This window comes from Sminthopsis crassicaudata, chromosome 3, assembly GCF_048593235.1.
Source record: "Sminthopsis crassicaudata isolate SCR6 chromosome 3, ASM4859323v1, whole genome shotgun sequence".
Lineage (NCBI taxonomy): Eukaryota > Metazoa > Chordata > Mammalia > Dasyuromorphia > Dasyuridae > Sminthopsis > Sminthopsis crassicaudata.
In genome coordinates this window covers 470,614,416-470,639,962 of record NC_133619.1, presented here as the reverse complement: position 1 = coordinate 470,639,962, position 25,547 = coordinate 470,614,416, and the positions used below count along the sequence as shown (strand labels likewise).

The 25,547-nt window shown below is 34.7% G+C and overlaps 1 long non-coding RNA gene across 2 annotated transcripts in view; it reads right to left on the bottom strand.

Annotated features, from left to right (window-relative positions):
* LOC141563002 (uncharacterized) overlaps nt 1-25,099 on the bottom strand; it is a 168,754-nt gene extending 143,655 nt beyond the window's left edge. The window contains exons 1-2 of one of the 2 annotated variants that reach the window (XR_012488297.1): nt 24,898-25,099; nt 24,551-24,789 (exon numbers count right to left, since the gene is read on the bottom strand). This is a non-coding gene — a long non-coding RNA (uncharacterized LOC141563002). Of the gene's footprint in view, nt 1-24,550; nt 24,874-24,897 lie in introns of those variants that run through there. The other variant, XR_012488296.1, reaches the window with a different exon arrangement.
* Between the last annotated feature and the right edge of the window lie 448 nt (nt 25,100-25,547).

Genomic DNA, 25,547 nt, shown 5'->3' with positions numbered 1-25,547 from the left:
TAACCATCATAGATCATGTAGAAATGAATAATGGTTGGTAGGTTTAATGAACCACCTCTTTGATACCCACTTCTCCTCTCTCAAGGATTTTCATCTCTTTTTCTAGCAGAATGACTAATCTAAATTTACAATACCTATAACTGCCTCCAGAAAAGAAAATGTGCACATTAGTGTATGACCAGCAAATAGCTTCAATGTCCATACTTTCTGGGAATCCAACTTAATTATAGTCCTTAGTAGCTTTCCTTTAGAAACTGACTCACAATCTGCTTATTTCTGTTAAATGTTGCCAATTCTCAAGGGGAATGGCTATTCCTGGAATATGATGTTTTATGACTAATTATTCTGCCTACTCTTCGTTAGCTCCTAACTAGTCAACCTTATCAAGTGTCAGCAATTAACATGGTAACAGTTGTGTATATTGATTCACTTTTACAATATGTTAAAAAATCTTCCAAAAGAATCACGGAACCCAATCTTCCAAATCTCACAGGAGGTCTACACAAGAACAAGCTGTGCCCAGCTGTCTGAGAACGTGAACCTTGTTTATTGATCGATTAAGTGAGTGAGTGAGTAAATCAAAATAACAGTTAATTTTTTTTATAACCAAAAGATTACAAGAAGAGATATGATGAACTGAAAGTAATTAGAAAGAAGATTTATTAAAAGCCAATTTAATTTAAGCTTCCCAGGACCTCACTTACTTCATTAGATTGTGAAATTCTTGAAGTCAGGGACTATTATGCCTTTTTTGTATCCCCAGTGCTTAGCACAGTTTCTGGCACCAAGTAGGCATTTAATAAATATATACTGACTCTGACTTCATCAGATACAAATTTAATAGGAGCATTATAGGGTCAGTTAAGGCATACAAACAGAATATTTAACATCAGTATAAATGGCCTTAATACTGAAATTAATTTTTAGTAATCTGCTTGTCTGTACCCATAAGCACAAAACAGATCAGACCTCCTCCATTATATTGTTCTCTAGATTATCTCCCATTTAACCCTGTATATAATTTGTTTGTACATAGTTGATTGCATCTCTCCCATTAGACTATGAGCTCCTTAAGAGCAGGAACTATTGTTTACATTTCCTTGTATATCCAGCACCTAGCACAGTGCCAATATATAGTGAACAGTTAATAAATTCTTAGTGACTTAAGTCACCATAACTCTAGTTTCCCTAGAGCTTTTGGCCTTCACAGCTGCAAACTTTGATATTTATTGACTCTGTTCAGAACAGGCAAAGGTGTGGCAGGAAATGAACATAGACCTTGCCTCTAGAGTATCCAGGAATATGCATCCAATTACAACTGGGGCCCCAAGAAGAAGAGATTACTGAGGAAAGAGTGAGGTAATACTGTGGGTGGCCTCTTGGTCCCAGGCTCATTTTTTTGAGTGAAGAATATCCTAACTGAAGATGGTGGAGAAGGCACATGTGACAAGATCCTCTCATACCTCAAGATCTATAATTGAATTCAGCCTCAAAAATAGCACTTGACTGGCAAAATTCACTAAGACTAGAAGTACAACTCACCAGTTGAAGATAATCTGGAAGTTCATCGGAAAAGGTTTGTCCTGAGAGGCCAGAGCAGATCAGCACAAATCAGGAGGTAGGAGGTGGCAAACAGCAGACTGGGGGAGGGAATGGCCTCTGAGGTTAGAAAAAGTACAGAGACGACTCTGGCATAGGCTGATTGCCCTGCCTTGGTTGTAAAGCAGCAGACCAGCAGAGAAATTAGAGCCAAAGGCAGAGGGTACTCTAAAAAACACCAGATCCTAACAGGACCCCGCTATACCCACCCAAAACCAGAAGTGACTCAGCAGGGACCACAATACAGTTGTATGGTACAGGGCTTTTCCTCTGGGCAGATGCAAATCTGCTCAGCAAGGGGACACAGCCCAGGGCAGCCTCTAATCTGCACGAGGGGGGGGGGGCTTGGCCTGGGGCATTAAAATTTCTGCATCGAGACTGTGCTTGGGGCAGAACCACTTTCTGTCTGTGTGGGGCTATTTGCTGGTCAGCTGCTAATACCCACATTCCCACAGCAGGCTTTGTCTTGGGACAGTAACACTTTCACTGCCCAATCTCTAGCACCAGGGCAGTCACTAATCCACACAGCAAGGTTCTTCACTGGGCACTTCTGCACCTCAGCCGTGCAATCAGTCTAAAGCACTTCCAGTGGGGGTGGGGAATTATTTCCCAGAGCACTCCAGTACCTGGCCACTCTCTGTAGTCAACCAGCTGACACCTATCCCTGCTTTGCAGAGGAAACTGGGAACCTCCTTGCCCTGAAGGCAGACCCTACAGGCTTTTAAAAATGAGTAAAAAAAATAAAAAGGATAATTTATAGCTTCTATACAGAAAGAGAGCAGGTTTTTAATCCCGAGGAGACTAATAGTAAACAACCTCCAGAAAATACCCCAAATAATGCTCTCCTAGAAGAGACTATTAAAAATCCCAAAAGAGAGTTAGAAGAAAAATGGGAAAAGGAAAGAGAAGCTATGCAAGAGAGTAACAACTTTGTGAAATGTGAATTGGAAAAGGTAAAGAATCCCAGGAAGTGCAGGGAAACAGAATTTGTGAATTTGAAAAAGTAAAGAAATCACAGGAAAATAGGATTTGTGAATTGGAAAAGATAAAGAATTCTCAAGAAAGTAGGATTTGTGAATTGAAAAAAGAAAATAACTCACTAAAAAAAAAAAAAAAAATTTAGTGAAATGGAAAAAATTCCATGGAGCAAAACAACTCATTTAAAAACTCAGTTGGACATATACAAAAAGAAGAATATCCTAACTATAAATGGATGGATGGATTGATGGATAGATAGAGGGAGGTGTGGGAGGTTGAATGGATGAAAAAAAATCATTAAGCTCCTGCCTAAAACAAGCTCCTGAGAATTAAAAATGAGTTTGGCATTGAGAGCAATAAAGAGGTACTGGTGCACATGAGCAGGCAGCCTACAGCATATATTCAAAAGAGGGACTCTAAAGAAAAATGGCAACATATATCCAATGAGAAACTCTAAAAAAAGATAGTAGTAAAAAGTATACAAAAATTATGAGAGAAGGAGATAAAATAAATTTGTTGTGTGGTAAAAGTAAAGGATTACTAGTTGAAAGCCAGAGTATTTGCTTGTGTAATATCAAGAGAAATCTAGAAAGAATCCTGGCACATTAGGTAGATCCACCTATGTAATATATATGGAAGGACATGGGAAAGAATTGTACAGAATGAGTAGTTAACAAATGGGTTTATATTGTTGAAAGGAATTCCTGATTCTATGAGATCACACATCTAATTAAGTATACATGCCATGTGATGTCCTGGTTGCTAAGGCCACAAAGGCAAAAGTAAGATAGTTCCTATCTTTTGAAGATAGGAACTTCTAATAGAAAATTAAATAGGAAATTCTAATAAAAAGTAACAGACAGTATACATAAGGGAACAGTGCTCATCAAAAGGAAGCTTTAATCTGGGAAGTTATAAGGATCATGAGTTTAGCCACATAGGTGTCACAATGGTCATACCTTTTCCAGACACTATGGTGGTATTGATCTGATTACAGTTCCCAGAGGAAGAGGTAGAAATTAGGTTCTAGAAGTAGGCCCCACAGTAATAGGTGTAAGGTCCAGGCTAGCTCTCTGGAGGGCCTCAGGATCAATCAGAGTCAGAATCAGTCAGTGTCCTTGCTCTTTAAGAGAGGAAGTGCAGGTAGACAAACTGCCACATGGCTCATCAAAGATGAGCCTGGACTCTGGAGTCTGGAGTCTGAAGTCTTCCCTGCTGAGTGTGGTGTGGTAGAGAGACTCCAATTCTCTTCCTCAGCCCTCCAATCCTTCCCTAAGATTACCTCACCACACCACATTCAGCAAGAGCCAATACTGAGAATGATCACATCACCATATCATCTAAGTATCTATTTATAGAACCATTCTCTCACATTGAATAGGTACTTAGCCTTAAGTGCTTTGCTGTCTTAGATTCAAGTGCACCTTTTCAGAGTTCCAGCCCTCTACAGTAGGGCAGAGAGCAAGATGCCCAGAATGGATACCAGGATGCCACCTGAAGCATGATCTGTTCTCCAAAAAATATAGTGGGTAAGGGAGCTTTGCAATGATTCTCTCATTGACTAGTGAAGACAGGAAGAATTGATTTCCAAAACCAAATAGATTATCTCCCCTAGAAAGGGGAGGAAATGGTTTCTGGAGGTCCTTTCTAAAAATGCTGTTGTAGATTGGTAAGAGGAAACAGTAAAGGGAAATGGCAGAGGAATGTCAAGGTGCCTAGGATCAAGGCTAGATGGGATAAAAAGGCATCATGAGAGCTTCATCTCCCCTATCAGACCCATTCCCCCCCCCCCCCAACCATTTTGCTTTAGAATAAGAACATTGGGGAGGGGAAATCAGTCATGGCTTCTCCTCTGTCACATCTATCCTTTATTCTTTGGGATTTGATTTTCCAAACTGAGGAAGCAAAGAAAAATTTTGGTGAGATGTTCTCCAGCTGAAATAAATTGCTACCTTGGGAGAAGTGATGGAATGATTTAGGGGCTAGAACAAAGAGAAAATAAACTGTTCTCAACTTTCCCCTTAAAATACCTTATTACCAGGTAAAATGTACCAATTTATCATTATTGTGTTACTTTCCTCACGTTTTATTGTGAAGACTATGTGAAGAAGTATCTATTTTGGCAAAAGCTGATCTGATAATAAAACCAAAAAATTTCTAAAAGAAAAAAAAAATTCTGCAAAGTCTGACATATATTGAATCAAAAATGAGAACCATGAGAGTAGAACCTGTTTAGTGCGATGTGACTCATTCACAGAAAATGAGCCTACTCTGCCTTCTGCCTGCATCAGTAAACTGAGTACATAGGGAGAGAGACATACCTAATATGTCACAAAAGTGATTTAGTTTGCCCAAGAGGAGAAATCATAAAATAAAACCTATTAGTTATGTTCATCATTGACCAAAAATATAATAACAATGATAATAAAAAAGCTCTAAAAATAGCAACAAGGTTTTTTAAATTTTTTTTTAACAAAGCAGTAATATCTGGCATCATGAGTAGATTTAGAAAGAGAATAGAGGGCAGCCAAGTGGCACAGTGTAAAGAGTGCCAGCTATAGAGTTAAGAGAATCAGAGTTCAAATCAAGCCTGGAACACTTTATACTAGCTGTGTGACCATGGACAAGTCATTTAACCTTGATTGCCTCATCCAAAAAAGAAGTGATAGAAAATGAGCACAACAGAAATAAAATTTTCTACCTTCTCTATCTCCAACTTAATAATTATACAAAATGCATATTGCAATAAAATAGAATCATTGATTGACTATTTTCTAAGCCCAGTGCCCAGTAGATCTTTCTAAGCACAGTGAGAGTTCTTTTAATGTTTGATTTATATGTGACAATGCTCCATTTAGTGAAAATACCACATGTAAATAACTGTGAAGAATCCACATATGACCTAGATCAGACTGAAAAGGAATGTTTGTTTCAGAAATAAAATTTTCTGGCATCACACAGTACCAAGACTTTAGGGGATTTTTCTTCAAAATTTGCAATATTAAAAAGCAAAGCAAAATGATTATGATATTTTAGAAAAGTCATTTTAAAATGTTATACTGTTTAAATAAAAAAGAGGCCTACTGTCAAATGAGTTAATAATGAATGTTTTTAAGCTTAAGCAATCCATGAAATCAGGAATGTTTCATTTACTTTGTAGCTTTAAACATTTGTGTTTTTATTTAAAGAATATACATATAGGATATTAGTACTGCACTATTTCATTTTTAAAGCAGAGCAAGAATTTATAAGCTTGCCCAACAAAAGATGAATTATAAAGTATAAAAATCATTAACTTTATTGAATAAAATAATAAGAAAGTAAAAGGAAATAAATTTGAGAAGAGCTGATAATCATTCCATAAAAATTTTAAAATCTAATATGATAAGGTACTTTTCCAATTATTACAAAAAATTAAAATTGTACGAAATTTAACAATTACAATGCTGAGTATTTCATTGAAGGGGACAAGTTGGGACATTAAGGAATCATGTAACATTGATGTTAAACTTGAAACACCTCAAAGACTTTGGCAAATAAGAACATTAACAACCTGGAATATATTCTTTGTCCTGATAGTACTAAGCCAATTCAGGAACTAGAATTCAGGCTTCAAGTCTCCTGCAAAAGGGTAGCTAGTGAATAGAAAGGGAGAGGAAGAATTCAACCATCATAACAAACAATTTATATCTTGGTTTGTTTCAACACAGCTTCCACTAGAGAAAGTCAATTTAGATACTACTTGATAATCAAAACATTTCTGTAAACTTGAAGGTCTTTTAAGCACTTGCTAAATTCATCTGTTGGGAAGTGCAGCATTGTTGTGTTCTGAGGCATCAAGATTGTCACATGGGGGTAGGGAGGATAAGCTCCTTTTCCCTCTTTATATTTCTGAGTATTTATGCATAAAGATGTTCTAAGTAATGTTCAACAGTCGACCCCCAAGGGACTCAATAAGGCTCATTATTCAGGGTATACCTAACTCACAAAAACCTGAAGTAAAAACATTCGTGTGAATAGTTTAATTTAACAAGACAATTACAAAAGATACTTCAAGGATCTTGTCAGTTTGGTGACTTGCTCCACTGAATCCAGGCAGAAACCACTTTGTACTTTAGTATATAGGTAGCCATTATGAATTCCCACAACTTAAAATTCACCAACTATACTGAAAATGAGACTCTGAAAACTCCGATTGGGTTGGTCTTCAAATGACAGACATATATATAGTCTATACAAAGCTATGATCAAAGTCTTTCTAGCTTGATAGAACCCATGCTTCCCTGGAATATCTTTGGATCATCCAAGATGATATTCAAAGTGATATATAATTGGTAGCTACGATGAAGAGGAGTAGAATGTCCCACTGTTCTCTTGGACTTCATCACAGGTTCCAAAAATTATTCATCCTACAGATCACACCAAACTCCTCAGCACTCTCTGCCCATGGAGCAGTTAGGATAGACATTGGAAAGCTCCTTCTAGTTCTTGCACTTAAGAGAGACATTCAGGGCAGGGGATGCTGCAGTAGTACTTTATCATGCTCCCAGGCTATATCCTTTCTCCCCTTTTCCCTCTATTGTCATTTCCTCCCTTTAGTAACTTTTTTTTAATATGCTATCTTCTTCCATTAGTTTGTGAGTTCCTTAAAAGCAGGAATTATTTTTTGCCCTCTTTTATATCTCTAGTTCTAACAGTGTCTGAGAAATCACTGGTTAAGTTTAGGGATACACAAAGGATTCTGTGGCAAAATGAGGAGTGCCCTATATTCTCCATTTATTGTTTTGAGTAATACCATTTTAGGGAGAAAAAAACTTCTATTTCAACATAAATTATCAATCACATCTAATTCCTATGATTTGCTTTTCATTGTCATTATGTTTTGGACAAAGCCAACCAAAAGAGGGAGTTAATAGTCAGATCCTAAAGGCCAATTTTGATTAGCAGATTAGGAAATTTCTGTCCCTTTTCCTGAAAAACAGATTGCTGTAAAGGTAAGTGGGTAACCAGATGTGAACTCAGCATGCCTATGCATTTTTGTGTGTTTTCTATATGTGTGTGTGTGCATGTGTGTGCATATGCACATGCACATATATACAGATGAGTGGAGAAAAAGCAATAGCACTTTATATTGGGGTTCCAGTCTCTCTTGAAGTATTTTTGGGTGTATTTATCCAAACCCCAAAGATATGTATATCTTCCCTCAAAGAGCTCATAGACAAACAGGAGAGACAACAACAAATACATATTCATTAATTATAAAGAAGATAAATTAGATTTAATCAGAAGAAGGAATACATCAAGAATAACGGGAATCAAAAAAGGTTTCTTGTAAAAGTTTGGACTTCAGCTGAGACTTGAAGAAAGTCTGAGAAGGCAGAAAGCGTGAATAAGGAAAAGCAGCATTCCCATATGGGAAAAGTTGGTGGCATTGGGTCACAAAGTATTTGAACAGGAGTAAAGTGAAAAAAAAAAAATACTGGAACAGGATATAAAGGACTTTTAAAGCTTTTATATTTGATCCTGGAGGTAATGGAGTGTCACTGAAGTTTACTGAATGGAAAGGAGTCTGTTTCTTCCTACTAAGGAGTAAAGCTCTTGATAAGTATGACACACCTGGGAAATATCACACAAATAGTAAGGGGAAAATTCATAATAAGGCCAATGTGAAGCATTTCTATTTCTGTTAAAGAAAAATAAAGCATTTACTTCTCAAAACTGAGACAAGAAAAAGTGTAATCTTATGGTTCTTTAGTTCAATCATGAATTATTCACATGAATTGTGACAAACATTTAGCATAAGATTTCTAAAAGGAGCAATTATGTCATCAAACTTAGTTTAAAGGTATTAGGTTTCTTTTTGAAGGGAGGGGAATTAAATATTTACTTTCTCTTTCTTAACCTACATCTTAATCCAAAATAAGCAAAGAATTTAAGTTTCTATAGTTACTTTTTCCAGTACCAGTAAATAAGACATTTCAGGTAAGAAAAAGAGAGTGAAAGGAAGAAATTCACTTATTGATTGACAAGACATAATTGAATCACAGAATTGCAGAGTTGGAAGAGTTGTCAGAGACCATTTATTCCAACACCTCCCTGAAGCTGAATCTCCTTTATAACCTACTCAAAAAAAAAAAAAATCTATCTTTGAAGACCTCCAGTGAATAGAAACAAACCACTTATGAATCACAGTAATCCATTTCACTGTTTATCCAAAAGTTTATATAAAATTTATTCCATATATGTAGCCTAAATATGGCTCTCTGAAATTTCTGCCCATTGTTCCTAGTGCTGCTTTCTGGTGCCAAGTACAGCACTTCATTGACTTTTTGATGACAGCCTTCATATACTAAGACACTGCTATCATACTCACTGAAACCCTAAATTCTTTCTTCAGGATAGATATTGTACATTCCTTCAGTGTTTCCTCTTACAGCAAAATTTTAAGGCACTTCTCCAATCTATTTATACTTTTGTAGATGCCTTTTTGAAATGATGTTCCTGAATAAATGAATGAAAAGTTTTTATTAAGTGTGTTCTATATGATAGGCATTATATCTAGGTGTACTAATATAAAAAATAGTCCCTGTCCTCAAGGAACTTACAGTCTAAAGGGAGAGGAATCACAGACAGTGTTAGCCATGGAAGGGTGAAGTTACACAAATAATGAATAGAGTAATAAGGCAATCATGTGATGTTCCCTTTCCAGAAACACTATTGGTGCAATTACCTAGTAAAATGGGACTGGTAGTAATAGCAAGAAGTAACTGGGGCTGGCTATGTGGAGTGAACTCTCACCAATTAACATGGCCCTTGTGCAGGAGCTAGATATCTAATTGAAAAGATATACAACAATAGGGAGAAGACTCCTTCCTAAAATAAAAAAATAAAAATAAAAATAAAAAAAACTGAACTGAAGCCAATACTCTAGATGTATTTGACCAGGTCAAAATGAAGTAGAACTCTTCACTTCTGGTTAATATTCCTTTCTTAAAGCAACTTAAGATCACATAAAATCACATTTCCTGCCATAAATCACTTTGCTGAGTCATATCAAGATAATGATACACTAAATATTTTTCAGACAAACTGCCTTCTAGTTATATCTCCCTTCTTTTGTGAGTCTGCTTTTAAACCATTTTTACACTTAAATATTAAATTTTATTTTGTTATATTTATTCAAAATCCCATAAAAATCTACTCAAAATTTCATTTTAGATGGATATTTTATCTATGAACATGTCAGAGATTTTGCTAACAATGGAACAAGTAAAAACAGGATCAGTTTTACCAATTCAAGCTTAATTAATAAGAAACAATTATAAAATTTTAAAATAAAAACAAGGAGCATAAAGAAATGTATATCCATTTTCCCATTCAAATACAGTTTTTCTGACTAAAAAAATAAAAAGACACATGTATACAAAGTACATATGAGAAATTTATTGATACAATATTTAACAGGGAATCTACCTAATTTCAGTTACTGCAAGAAAAATATTTCTCTAACCAAGAGGAGTCTTTTGGATTTTTTCCTTCTGCTTTGCATTTAGTATACCATAACAGAAAGAAAGAAAGGATCTTTAACAAAGCAAACCAAATAAGATCACTTTAGATACTATTTCTGTCAAGATAATGAGGAACATCCTATTTTTCAGAGCTAAGACCCAGCAAGCAGGGTGTGCCCTGAATTTACCATAACAACAATCCTTTGTGTTCATATTCTAGATTATCTCATCCTGGGCAGAATCACATAATTGCTGTATTTCTTTGACCAGCACCAGATATTCTCTGAGCTTCAACAAGCACTGAACAAGCTCAAAAAATTACCCATATAACAGTCTTGAAATCCTACTCTGAATCAAAGTTGTCTCATCTTTGATTTTACCCCTCATCATCAAGTCTACAACTTACTGTGTAGTCATAGGTATAAGTATTGAGCTCTCCCCACACTGCCTCAGGACCCTCCAACTAGGGGCAGGACTCTGGCACATGCGTCCTTGTTTATAAGTCATTTTCCTCATTTTGAAATTAAACTTCTGTATGATTCCTGACTTTTCTGACTCTTGCTTGCTTAGTTCATCTCCCATCACCCACAGGTTAGAGGATGGTTCCATCCAATTGACATCTCTGTCATCCAATATGTTGGCTATTTCTTCCAGTTTAATGTCATCTGCTAATATGATCATCTGCAATTTATGACTATTTCAAAGTTATTGACAAAATTTAATCAGAAGAGGCCAAGCTTAGATACCTGGGGCATACCATGGGAGACGTTCTTCCAAGTTTACATGGAATCAGTAATGACTACTTCTTAGGTCTGGGAATAGAATCAAATCCAAGTCTACCTAACTATACTATTTTTTTATTCCTTACTTCTCCATCTCATTCACAAGAATAACTTGAGAAAATGTTAATTGCTTTGCTAAAATCTAAGTAAGATGAATCCATGTGTGTTCTCTGTGATCACTAACATTCCTTTAATGATTTTTTAAAAATTATTATAGCTTTTTATTTACAAGATATATGCATGGGTAATTTTTCAGCACTGACAGTTGCAAAATCTTTTGTTCCAACTTTTCCCCTCCTTCCTCCCACCCCCTCTCCCAGATGGCAAGTAGACCAATACATGTTAGATATGTTAAAATATATGTTAAATACAATATATGTATACATATCCATACAGTTATTTTGCTGCACAAGAAGAATCAGACTTTGAAATAATATACAATTAACCTGTGAAGGAAATCAAAAATGCAAGCTGACAAAAACAGAGGGATTGGAAATGCTATGTAGTGGTTCACACTCATTTCCCAGAGTTCTTTAACTGGAGATAGCTGGTTCTATTCATTATTGAACAAATGGAACTGATTTGGTTCATCTTATTGTTGAAGAGAACCATGTCCATCAGAATTGATCATCATATAGTATTATTGTTGAAGTATATAATGATCTCCTAGTCCTGCTCACTTCACTCATCATCAGTTCATGTAAGTCTCTCCAGGCCTTTCTGAAATCATCCCGTTGGTCATTTCTTACAGAACAATAATATTCCATAATATTCATATACCACAATTTATTCAGCCATTCTCCAATAGATGTGTATCCACTCAGTTTCCAATTTCTGGCTGCCACAAACATTGTTGCACATTCAGGTTCCTTTCCCTTCTTTAAGACCTCTTTGGGATATAAGCCCAGTAGTAATACTGCTGGATCAAAGGGTATACACAGTTTGATAGTTTTTTGAGTATAGTTTCAAATTGCTCTCCATAATGGCTGGATGTATTCACAATTCCACCAACAATGTATCAGTGTCCCAGTTTTCCCACATCCCCTTCAACAGTCAGCATTATCTTTTTCCTGTCATCCTAGACAATCTGACAGGTGTGTAATGGTATCTCAGAGTTGTCTTAATTTGCATTTCTCAGATTAATAATGACTTGGAGCATCTTTTCATATGGCTAGAAATAGTTTCAATTTCTTCATCTGAAAATTGTCTTTCATATCTTTTGACCATTTGTCAATTGGAGAATGGCTTGATTTCTTATAAATTAAAATCAATTCTCTATACATTTTGGAAATGAAGCCTTTATCAGAACCTTTGACTATAAAAATGTTTTCCCAGTTTATTGTTTCCCTTCTAATCTTGTCTACATTAGTTTTATTTGTACAAAAGCTTTTCAATTTGATTTAATCAAAATTTTCTATTTTGTGATCAATAATGATCTCTAGTTCTTCTTTGGTCACAAATTCCTTCCTCCTCCACAGGTCTGAGAGGTAAACCATCCTACTTTCTTCTAATTTATTTATAATCTCATTCTTTATGCCTAAATCATGAACCTATTTTGACCTTATCTTGGTGTATGGTGTTAAGTGTGGGTCAATGCCTAGTTTCTGCCACACTAATTTCCAATTTTTCCAAAAGTTTTTGTCAAACAGTGAATTCTTATCCCAAAAGCTGGGGTCTTTGGGTTTGTCAAACACTAGATCATTTAAGTTATTGGCTATTTTGTCCTTTGAACCTAACCTACTCCACTGATCAACTAGTCTATTTCTTAGCCAATACCAAATGGTTTTGGTGACTGCTGCTTTATAATATACTTTTAGATCTGATACAGCTAGGCCACCTTCATTTGATTTTTTTTTCATTAGTTCCCTTGAAAGTCTTGACTTTTTGTTCTTCTAGATGAATTTTGTTGTTATTTTTTCTAGGTTATTGAAATAGGTTTTTGGGAACCTGATTGATATAACACTAAATAAATAGATTACTTTAGGTAGTATTGTCATCTTTATTATATTTGCTCAACTTATCCAAGAGCACTTAATATTTTTTACAATTGGTTAGATCTGACTTAATTTGTGTAGAAAGTTTGGTAGGAGCCCTTCATTCCCTATTTTTTTCAAATAGTTTATATAACATTGGAGTTCTTGAAATGTTTGGTAGAATTCACATGTAAAACCATCTGGTCCTGGGGATTTTTTTAGGAAGTTGATTAATAGCTTGTTTTATTTCTTTTTCTAAAATGGGACTATTTAAGCAATTTCTTTAATGATTTTAAATAAATATTTGACTGCTGTTCTTTTTTTTTAACCTCATTGACATTTCCCCTTGATGTCCTGGTCTATGCAGTGAACAGAATAACTTCCTTGAATCAAAAGACAAACAAGTAAAACCTTAACACATTTACCAAATCTGTTAATATATGTCTCATTCCACATTTATAGTCTATCACTTTTCTATTGAGAGAAGGGAGGCATGCTCTATCATCAGTTCTCTGAAATAACAATGGTTTGCAACAATGACCAGAATTTTGATGTCTTTCAAAATTGTTGAACAAGGTCTCTTCCTTCCTTTCCAGTCTCTTATCACCATATTCTTTTCTAAACTCAACAATTCAGTAACTGACTTCCTATTATCCTTGACACAAATTATTTTAGCTCCCAACTCTACATTTATCTATCTCCAATGTCTACTCATCTCCAATTCCTGCTTTCCTTGACTTTCTTTAGGTTCCAGATGAATTTCAAGAAGGGTTGCCTAGTACTAGTGCCTTACTTCTGTGATTGCTTTCAGTTTAACCTATTTGTAGCTTGTTTTGCAGAGTCGTTTGTAGGTAGTGTCCCCCATTAGATTGTTAGCTCCATCAGGGGTATAACTGTTTTTGTTTTGCTTTGTGTTCCACTATTTAGCATAGTAACTGGCATGTAAAATACACTAATGAAATGCTTCTTAACTTGATTTGACTTGTATTTTACAATAATATGGCCATTGTATAAGGTATTCTCCAGTTTCTACTTATTTCTATTCTGTGTCCATTCATACAAATATACAAATTCCTTTGATTTCTTTACATTTTGAATTCTTAGGGCATAAAAATATTCTCTTTTATTTATATAGCACAATTGGAAATTTATTTAATTTGTCTAATACAAAGATCCTCTCCCTTATTACTTTAAGAATTCTCCCCCTGGTCATAGTAAAAAAAAAATATATATATATATATATATATATATATATATATATATATATATATATATATATATATATATATATATTTCCATTCTCCTCCAGTTTCTTACCATATCCTTTTACAATTAGATCTTATAGACATTTGAAGCTTATTGTGATATATGATGCAAGATACTGATCTAACTTGGCAAACTGCTTTACAATTTTTCTACTTTATGTAGTAAGAAGTTCTTACCCCAATAATTTGTGTTCCTAGATTTGTTAAACTTTGGCAAGTATGTTCCATTGCTTCCAGGTCTCATTTACAAAAATCTATCCTAATTGATTTCTATTTTCAATACAATACCAAATAATTTTGAGAATTACCACCATAGTTATTCCCACTTTTTGCATATCTATTGATATTGTTGACTTTCTATTCCTCTAGTTGAAATTTTGCCATTTTTATCTCATTCTATAAAATAATTCTTTATTAACCAAGGTGATATGACAAAAATATATAGAATAATTTTGATGATATCATTTTGTCACATTGACATGACACATAGACATTGAAAATCTTTCCATCTATATTTTATTTGTGTAAAGATATTTTATATTTTGTGATATAAAATATTTTATGTAATTTATATTTATTTTGAATGAAAATTCTTCCTATAGTTTGACAAGTTTTTCTTTTAAGTACTGGGATAGGACCCACATGTACAAAAATATTTGTAGCAGCCTTTTTGTAGTGGAAAGAAACTGGAAACTGAATGGATGCCCATCAGTTGGATATTGAATAAGTTTTGGTATATTATATTATGGAATGTTAATAAGAAACAATCAACAGGATAATTTCAGAGAGGTTTGGGGAAACTTATATGAACTGATACTAAATGAAGTGAGTAGAAACAGGAGAACATTGTACACAGCAACAGCAAAATTGTATGGTGATCAATTCTGATGGATATGGCTCTTTTCAACTATGAGCTGATTCAGGCCAGTACCAATGTCCTTGTGATGAAGAGAATTCATCTGTACCCAGAGAGAGGACTGAAGGAACTTAGTGTGGATCACGACATAATATTTTCACTTTTTTGTTGTTGCTGTTTGCTTCCTTGTTTTTTTTTAATCTAATTTTCCTTGTGCATCATGGTAATTGTGGAAATATGTATAGAGGAATTTCATATGTTTAACGTATATTGGATTACTTGCTGTCTAAAGGAAAAGGTGGAGGGAAGGGAGGGGAAAAATTTTTGGAACACAAGGTTTTGCAAGGGTGAATGTTAAAAATTATCTTTGCATAATGTTCTGAAAATAAAAAAAAGTTTTAATTTAAAAAAGAGAGATATCCTGTAATAAGTGGGCCATAATATAATAGGCTATAATGGAATGAAGATGAGCCAAGAGTAGGAAGTCTTAATATTTAAGTTCAGAGAAGGTCAGAAACAGAGCCAGGAGGAAAATAGGCTGAGCTTTTGAAATTCCAGGTAACAAAGAAGAAGGGGATAGAGGGAGAAGAAAAACAAAGATGGTGAATTCAGGTCTAGATATATATTGGCCTGATTTTTCCTCTAGCTTTTGCAAATCAAAATAATCATTAATATAAGTAAAGCAATTATTATCTATTGTGACTGGGTTGGAGAAAGTTTCAGAAGATGTCCAGATCATTGAAATTCTCCTTCAACATTATATTATGCTCTGTGCAATCTTGTAATCTTTTCTGCAGATTTTTCATCTATTTTCTCTTCAAGTCTAAGTCCTCATGGTGGCTTAGGCATATCTATTGTCTCTACAATAAAAGTGAGAGTGCCATTTGAAGCCCTCTATAATCTAGTTCTCACCTATCATTCTAATTTTACTTTATATTGTTCCCTTTCACAGATTCCCTTTTCAGTTTGATAACTGACCTCTTACCTGTTCTCTATACATAATCCCATCTCCCACTCTGCACTCATCCATGGTAGTCTGTCATGTTTAGAATAATTCCCACAATTCCCTCCTCATAAAATACAATGGATATTTCCTTCAAAGTGCAATTCAAGTACTATCTCTTATTTGGACAACTCATTTAACCACAATTCCCTTCACTTTCCTCTGTAATAAATAAGAATAATAAGAACATCTTGGGTTGTTATGAAGCTTAATTGAGATAATTGTAAACTTTTTGCACAGTGACTGTTTGACTCATAGGAAGCACCATATAAATGTTAGCTGTTGTTGATATCATCATCATCAAATGAAATTATATTTGTAAAGCAATTAGTACAATATGTGACTCAGGATGATGTTTAGTTGTTTCAGTCATATTTCACTCTTCATGACCACATTTGGAGTTTTCCAACAAAGATACTAGAAATTTTGCCATTTTTCTTCCAGTTAATTTCATAAATGAGGAAATGAGGCACACAGGGTTGAAAATCACTCAAGGATACATAACTAGTAAAGGTCTGATATCATATTTAAATTCAGAAAGATGTCTTCATGACACCAGGGACAGTGATCTATGCACTGTACCAGCTAACTTCCTCCCTTCTCCCTTCCTTCCTCCCCTCAGTTCACAGTTAGTACTTAATAAATGCTTTTTTACTTCCTTCCTTCTAAATCCTGTTCTCACCCATGTCATTAGTAATCCCTATTTTCTGAATTTTTTTTTATTATTATAAATATACTTTGTATTTATTTATCTACAAGTATACAAGCTGGCGGAAACTAATGATAGAGTATTGGATTTGGAGTCAGATTCAAATACTACTTCAAACAACATCTTATGACTCTGGGTAAGTAATGTAACCCTTCTTAACCTCACCTTTCTTGTCTATAAAATAGGGGTAATAATAAAATCTACATAACAGGTAGATCAAATAAGTGGTAAAGATCAAATAAGAAACATCAATATAGGCCTACTGATACTGTTATTGCAATTAACTAGCTTTATTTTATAAGTTAGCCAATCTTATAGCTTTTGAATCATTACTGTATATTGTGAAGATGCAAGTACTTTTAAAAAGTGTATGTCTTATGTCTTGTATGTAGATAAATATATTTTCATTAGGTGACTTATTTGATTCCATGTCTATGAAGTGTGCTGTTTACATTTGTTTTATTTTATTTTCAATAGTCCTAGATGCCAGGAAAATTATGCTTGTTGTTTTAAACACTGAAATTTGTATTTGTTCACTATACTTATACATTTTATACTTTCCCCAAATAATCTTCAAAAGGGATTGTAAAAGTTTTGGCCTGGGAAGGAATGTATCCCTAGTCCCAAAGGCCACTGCTTTGGGACTCTCTCCTTGTTGGTGGAAATTACTGCTGTACATCTGAGTGAAGAGAGAGAATGAAAGGATGAGGCTAGAGAAAAAAGAAGAGAGAAGCATCCTTCAGTTCTCTTTGAGTCATGGAGTCCTATTTATTTCAAGGGATACCTCATTTTCCCCAATAATTTGGAAAGTGAAGAAGTGCTACTATATCCCTCTTTATCCTTCTCTAGACTACCCTACAGTACTGTGCCAGAAACATAAACATTCCACCTTCTCTGCTGGGTACTGCAAAATTCATCCTTCTCTCTATGAGTATATTTGTAAATATTTAACAACTGCTAGGGAGGGGGAGTGAACATACATACAACATATCTTCATGTTTAAGCTTCATTATTAATATTTTTTCATCACCTTCTTAAGTCTAAACAATCAACAAAACAACAACAACAACAACAAAAAGCCCTGATTGTAGTTTTCCACCTGAAGGACAGGTGACATACTTCCATAAACAAGCTTAATGGTTTTTAGCATCTGGTTCAGAGTTTTTCTTTTTTACTATAGTAGCCTGCTTAACTATACATTATAATGCTACTGTGAATTGAAAATGTCACTTTCTTTTAATTCCTCTCACTCCAGAACAAAAGATAATACCTTACATCTACATATGGGACAGGAAGGAGAGAAATGGGAAGTTTCAGATAAGGGTGGAGTTGAATTATTAACTAATACCCTCTTTGAAAGTTCTTTTCAAAAGTAATAAAAAAAAATACTATAAGAATAATGGATCTGCAGAAATTCAAGGCAAGTAGCAAGCCTTGAACCTAACAAAATGAATGAATCAAGTTGCTGCCACTTCTCATCAAAGGAGTGCATTTAGTTCTCATGTCCAAACCACTCAGTGGTAGTGAAGGAGAAAGGAATGTAGCAATGACCTTAAAAACATTAGCGGACTTGACACAGCAGTTCTCCAAGAATAAGGAACAGGTTTGCAAACATTTTCAAAGTCACAAATCAATTGATTAGGTGTACAATATAAATCTGCTTCAAAGGACTGAAGTAAAACCATCTTTGAACCAAATTAAATGTGTGTAACAGAATTTAATAGAAAATGGTTTGGGAAACAGTATATAAAGATTTCAAAAACCAGTAGATATCTGCCTGAAAAATAAAGGCACATTTAATTTTTATAAGAAGGTCTAAAACATGAAATATGGTCTCCTAGTAACAAAGACATTACTAAGTAAATAAGATAGAATTCAGTCTGTAGCAATCAGCAACCATTCATCTTCTAACTAAAGAGTAAATTCATTGGGATATTACTTTTTCCTTATTCTTTTTTCCTTCAGGTATAGGTTACCAGATAAACAAAGTAATCAATCATTTAAAAAAAAAAAAAGATAATTGCTTTCTAAGCATTAAATTGCTTTTCAAATTAAATATTGTAAAATGTATGGACAACTTCATCTGGAAGGTTTAGGCTTTTCTACTAATAATAACAAGAATGATGGCAATAATGATAATAATAGTAGCTAATATTTATTTACATAGTACTTAATATATACCTGGCACTGTACTAAGTGTTTTACAATTATTATCTCATTTGATTCTCACAACTCTAGGAGATAGGTGCTATTTTTATTCCCATTTTATAGATGAAGAAACTAAAGGAAACAGCAGTTAAATAACTTGCCTAAGTGACACAGCAAGTAAGTGTCTAAGGCCAGATATAAATTCAGGAAGCTCTGAACCAGATCTAGTACTCTTAGTATTATGCCACATAGATGTCCCTTCTGAACATAGTGTATAATTACTCTGGTGATGGTCAACCTACACTTTGTCAGAGTAATCAATAACTTTAGAAATGCTGAGAAAACCACCCCAATTGCCCCATATGAAATTCTGTAGGTAGAAATTCTCCTTTACTTTAAAACTCCTTACTCACTGATAAAATTCAAATACCTATGGTACCCAGTTGGACAAACTTAGGTACAAAGCATTTAGCTAGATTTGAAAGAGGAAAAGGTCATAATATTATTATAAATATTTCAGAGTTCATATCTTTCTTGTATAAAATCATAGAACTTGAAAGATAGAAGGGAAAATAGAGCCTTTCCTATAGTATCACTGACAAATGATCATCCAATTTCTGCTCAAACACTTCTGGTTAAATAGGAAGGGATCTTAGAGGTAATCTAGTCTAGCTTCTTCTTTTCCCAGATCTAATCTTAGAATAGTTAAGTGACTTATATAATGTTGCATAGACAGTAAATCAAAGAGTAAGAATTTGAATGCAAGTCCTCCTACATTAAATCTTCACTTTTTCCTATTCACCATGTTGTCTTATATAAACACTAGGCCAAGTATTTAATAGGACAATGATAAAGCAGATGAATGTTATAAGCACAATTCAATTTCATCCAAGGTTTCATAAAGCACCTCGTTACACCCTATAGACAAAGTAAACCAAAAAAAGATTAAATGCCCATTGAATTGGGCTACATTTATAGAAACAATGTCCAGATGCAGAAATATCACCATCTCACTCTAGTCTATGCTAGTCACATACAATTTGGAGAAATAATCTATTTGATTCTGTGCAGCATTTTTAAAGAAAGAGGCACTGACTATCAGGGGCTTGTCCAGAAAAAGGAAGGCATGATAATGGGGACCAAAATTATATCTTACATGAGGAGTATAATTTCAAGGAATGGCGTGTGATTAATCTAGAGAAAGAAGGCTGAGAGGAATCTGTTAGTTTTCTTCTGATAATTTAAGACTGTCATGTTAAAAGGGACTTGATTTATTTTCTATAGTTCTAAAAGCAAAAGTAAGACTAATGAAATATGTGTCACAGGGCAGCTTAATGTAAGGAAGAATTGTCTAATAGACTGCTTTACATAGTAAGAAACCTTCTGTAACTAAAAGCAGAAATCAGATTTTTTTTTCTCTTCCCCTATAGGGGAAAGTTCTTGCTTTGGGTAGATGGGATCTTAAACTTAGAGAACCTTTGTAAACCCTTCCATCTCTCAAATTCTATAATTCTATAAATGAAAGACATGGACTTCTGAGATGTTTTCAATCTAGGGAGTAGAAATGCTTATAAACTGAAGAGCATATTCTAGGGATTAAAATCATAAAAAAGGCAACAAAGTATAGCAGATATTGAATACTGAAATGGTAAACAAAGGTATAGACATAGATCTGTGGGCTACAGCAGAAAATGCTTCATAGAACTGACTTTTAAAACCCATTTCAACAATGAGATGCTTTAAGGCAATTCCAATAGACTTGTGATGAAAAGTGTCATCTTTATCCAGAGGGAGAACTATGGAAATTGAATGTGGATGAAAGCATAATATTTTCTTGGTTCTATTGTTTGTTTGCTTATTTTTTCTTTCTCTTTTTTCACATTGATCTGATTGTTCTTTCATAGAATGATGACTATGGAAATATATTTAGAAAAGTTGCATATGTTTAACCTAATGTCATATTACATATTGTCTTGGGAAGAAGGTAGCTGGAGAGACAGAGAAAAATTTGGAATACAAGGTTTTGAAAAGGTGAATGTTGAAAACTATCTTTACAGGTATTTGGTTTTTGTTTATTTGTTTTTTTCCTGTGGCAATTGGGGTTAAGTGTCTTGCCCAGGGTCACACAGCCAGGAAGTGTTAAGAGGCTGAGGCCAAATTTGAACTCGGATCCTCCTGACTTCAGGACTAGTGCTTTATCCACTATACCAACCAGCTGCCCCTTCTTTGCATGTATTTGAAAAATATACTCTTAATAAAAAAAATTAAAAAAAGAAAGAACTATACTGTGTGCAGAACAGGAGCAATGTTGTGGGATGATCATCTATGAATGACTTTACTATTCTCAGCAGCTACTCTGAAGGACTTGTGATGAAAAATGTTATCCATATCCAGAATAAGAACTGATTGCATATGAATGCAGATTGAAGGACATTTTTTAGCTTTCTTTCTCTTGAGGATTTTTGGGGAGTGGGGACAGGATATATCTTTTCTTTTGCAGCATGACTTTTATAGAAATATTTTGTATAGATTCATATGTGCCTTTTCAATGAGAAAGACAGGTAAGGAAAGGGAAGAAGGCAGAGAATATGGAACTCAAAGTTTTAAAAACAACTATTTAAAAAAAGTTTTATATGTAAGTGAAAAACATGAAATATTATATAATGACCAAATAAAATCCGATCTTCTACAGGAAACCTTCCCCAGTCCCTTTTAATTCCAATGCTTTCCCTAAGTTAATTATTTCCCATTTATCCTATATATAGCTTGCTTCACATATATTTATTTGTATATTGTCTCCTCTTTTAGTTTATAAGCTCCTTGAAGGCAAAGACTATCTTTTTGTATTCCCAGCACTTGGCACAGTGCCTGATGCATTAAATGTGCTTAATAGATTCTTATTTATTGATTGAGAGATTGGTGTATAAGGTCTTATTAATACATTACTGGCAATCAATTAGGTGAAACTTAAGTTATAATCAATACTTTTAAGGAAATAAAAGGGGTAGAAGGAAAGCATGGACAAGATCAGAAGTGGGAGCATACATTCTGAGAGGCAATCCTAATTACAGAAAGCAAACATATTTCATTAGAAGTTGATCCTATCTGGGTTCAGCTCAAGTATGGTATAAGGGCTTGGCCCAGTTAGGTCTAGGAATATATACATAAAGATATGTTCCTCTGCTTTTAAATTCCCCTGTTTTGGGGAACTTGCTGCTTAGGAATGTGGAAAACCTCCCTTAATTTTGAGACTTCTATATCATATCAGTGTCTACTTATTGACCCTGTTTCCCACCTCTATCTTTCCATACTACCCCCTAACTCAGCCTCTGGTGAAGCAGGAATACCTCTTTTGTCTCTAATGGAATCAAAACCTTTTCCCAAATGTCTCTCCTTGTCAGCATTCATCACATTAGACAAGGTTTTAAAAACTACCATTTTTTTGTTTATAATTTTATACAAAAAATATATGACAGTGCAAACTGAGATGGAACTTTCAAAGGCAAGCAGCATCAAGGAGCATCAGCCACTTTTGCTGGGGTGGGAGTGAGGGGGAAGATGGAGATTTCTGTCTCTTCTTTCTTTTACTAAACAGTTGGGTCATTAGTGAATATCTCATCTGTTTTGTCAAAAAATCTCTCTTGAAGTCCAATGATTATGGGTCTTAGATAGGACAAAGTGAAATTAAAGACACTTATTAAATACTAAGGAATCCATTCTCATTGATTACAAATTCAAATTCCTACATTACAGATTTAGTTTTTATATCTTTTTCTGGATCACCTAGAAGTAACAATCAATCAGCATCATTCTATGACAATTTAGGATAGAAAAATAAAGCTTTGCACAGGAGAGAGAAGAATAAAGAAAAAGAGAATAGTCAAGGAAGAAAAGAGTTTTTAGAATGGAAGTGGCAAGATTTATTCTAAGAATAAGAAAATATTTTTTTTTCTGTTCAAGAGCAGAAGACACAGGGAAGAGACCAAATACTTTTACAACCATCGAAAGAAATCCTTTTAGACCAAACTGCCAAGTCTATTATCTAAGGACAAGTCATTGTTACAACAGTGGACAAAAGGATCTGCTTCACTGTATTACTGCACAGGGATCAGGCATATTCCAGTAATTGGCACCAGTGGTTGAGAGAGTTCTATTTTATTAGTCCAACAAGATGTCAAAAAAATGATCCTTATTTTTTTCTCACATTGCTAAATATCACTATATTGCTGTATCCAATCAGAGGATGGGAAGAGAGAAACAGGAATGTTGGCATCAAGAAATAAGTTATGTTTAAACCCTATTAATGGCACAGCTGTCAATCTAACGCCTCTCTTTCAACTCCCCCTTTCCAGAAGCCTCCAAACTAGTGAGTTCTGGAATAGCATCTGTCTGAGTCCTCCATCCCTACAACAATACTATCTGGGCAGGGATCCCAGAAAACCAGTGTTGCATATGCAAAGACAGGAGTGGAAATAAGTAACATTTATACAAAGGAGGACAAACAGATTAATTTAATTTAAGTAGAAGGCCAAAAATAAATGAGACAAAATTGGAGAGTTGATGGAGGATCTTAAAGACTAGATTTGAAGAAAATTGGATTTGCTACCAGCTATCAAAGGCAAAAGTACAATTGATTCTTTAATCTCTTGATTATGCCTCTTTTTTGACCTTCCCTTTTAATAATAGCTAACATTTACATAGTACTTTACACATGTCTTCTCTGATCCTCACAATAACCCTGAGAAACAAATACTGCAGATATTAACATCATGCCCATTTTATAGATAAACCGGTTCAGAGAGTATTTCCCATAATCACAAAGCCAATAACTCAGTAATATTAGAAGTGAAATTTGAATACCCCTCCTCCTGACTCCAGTTCCACCCTTATTTCCATTACACAATTTTCAATAATTGTCCTTTTTACACTTTTTAGTATTTTCTGTGACTGCATTAAATTCATTATATGATGAGGAAAGGATAGCCAAATGATTAACTTACTTTTTCAGTCTGAGTACTGCAATTGAGGTACCAAAAGACACAAATGGAGATTTGCACATGAAAGATATCTAATGAAATGGTGAAGAAAAAATAATCATATACTATTGAGGGACAGGGAGAGGAGAGTCACTATTTATATTGAGAATTCCAATTATATATAGGACACTATTTGTTAGTGTCACCACTCATTCTGTGGTCTAATGTTAGGGATTGTAATCTTGAATTTTGCAATTAATGGAGTAAGGGGGAAATCTCTGGATTTCTATCAGTTACAGAAAACTCTATTAAAGATTGCCAGAAGGGCATCTACAGGATTAATTTATTTCAGTGAGTGCTATTAAGATTGTGGAATGTAGAAGTTCTTGCTCAAAACCAAAACTGATGAAACAAAGACAAAAACTAAAATGGTCTCTGCTATCAAGAGTCTTACAATCTTCTGAGGAACATGCATGGACACAAATAAGTGTAATATGACATTGACCACCCTGGCTCCCACTGTCAGAGAGCCAGATAGATTACATTTTTCACTCCTCTCTCAGTACCCTTAAGAGAATGTAAGGTTATCTAGTCTCTCTGCAAATGACTGGAGCCCCACTAATGGTGTTTCCTCTGTGGTAGGGGTGGGAGCCTGCATTCCAATTCCACTTAGCTACTAAAAAATCAGATTAGCATTTATGAAAGAATATTTATTTCAAGCGGTATAACATAATCACAAATATGCAAACTTACCTCCCAACTCTCCTTTGTGCCACATCATTCTCTGGGAATATTTATAGTTTAGCTGAGTTCCAAAAGAGTAGTCCCAATTACAAGTGCAAAACCCCACATACTCTGGAGTCCTGAGAGTCCAGACTTTTCAGAGCTTCCCTACTTGGCTGGCTGCAAATTCCTGATTAAAATCCTGACTCCAAAGTCATCATGGCTCAAACTCCAAGATCTGTGGAGATTATTGTCCAGCACCTGAGAAACTGAAAAGGATAAACAAAACAGAACAGAAACATAAACACTCTCTAAGAAAAATGTGAGAGCTAAGAAGAAAAAGGGAGTTCAAGGTAAGGAAGTTCTTCCTCTCTCACCTATTCAGTTCATGGTGCCCTTGGCATCAACGAGCAACAATCTCTGCCCTCTGAACAAAACAGTATGTAGCATGCAGGAAAGAGAGTATCCCAGTTAGATCAGAGAAATGCAAATTAAGACAACTCTGAAATATCACTACACACCTGTCAGATTGGCTAAGATGACAGGAACAAATAATAATGAATGTTGGAGGGGATGTGGGAAAACTGGGACACTGATGCATTGTTGTTGGAATTGTGAAAGAATCCAGCCATTCTGGAGAGCAATTTGGAACTATGCCCAAAAAGTTATCAAACTGTGCATACTCTTTGATCCAGAAGTGCTACTACTGCTTATATCCCAAAGAAATACTAAAGAGGGGAAAGGGACCTGTGTGTGCCAAAATGTTTGTGGCAGCTCTTTTCGTAGTGGCTAGAAACTTGAAAATGAATGGATGTCCATCAATTGGAGAATGGTTAGGTAAATTATGGTATATGAATGTTATGGAATATTATTGCTCTGTAAGAAATGACCAGCAGGATGAATGCAGAGAGGTTTGGAGAGACCTACATGAATTGATGCTGAGTGAAATGAGCAGAACCAGAAGATCACTATACACTTCAACAACAATATTGTATGAAGATGTATTCTAATGGAAGTGGAAATCTTC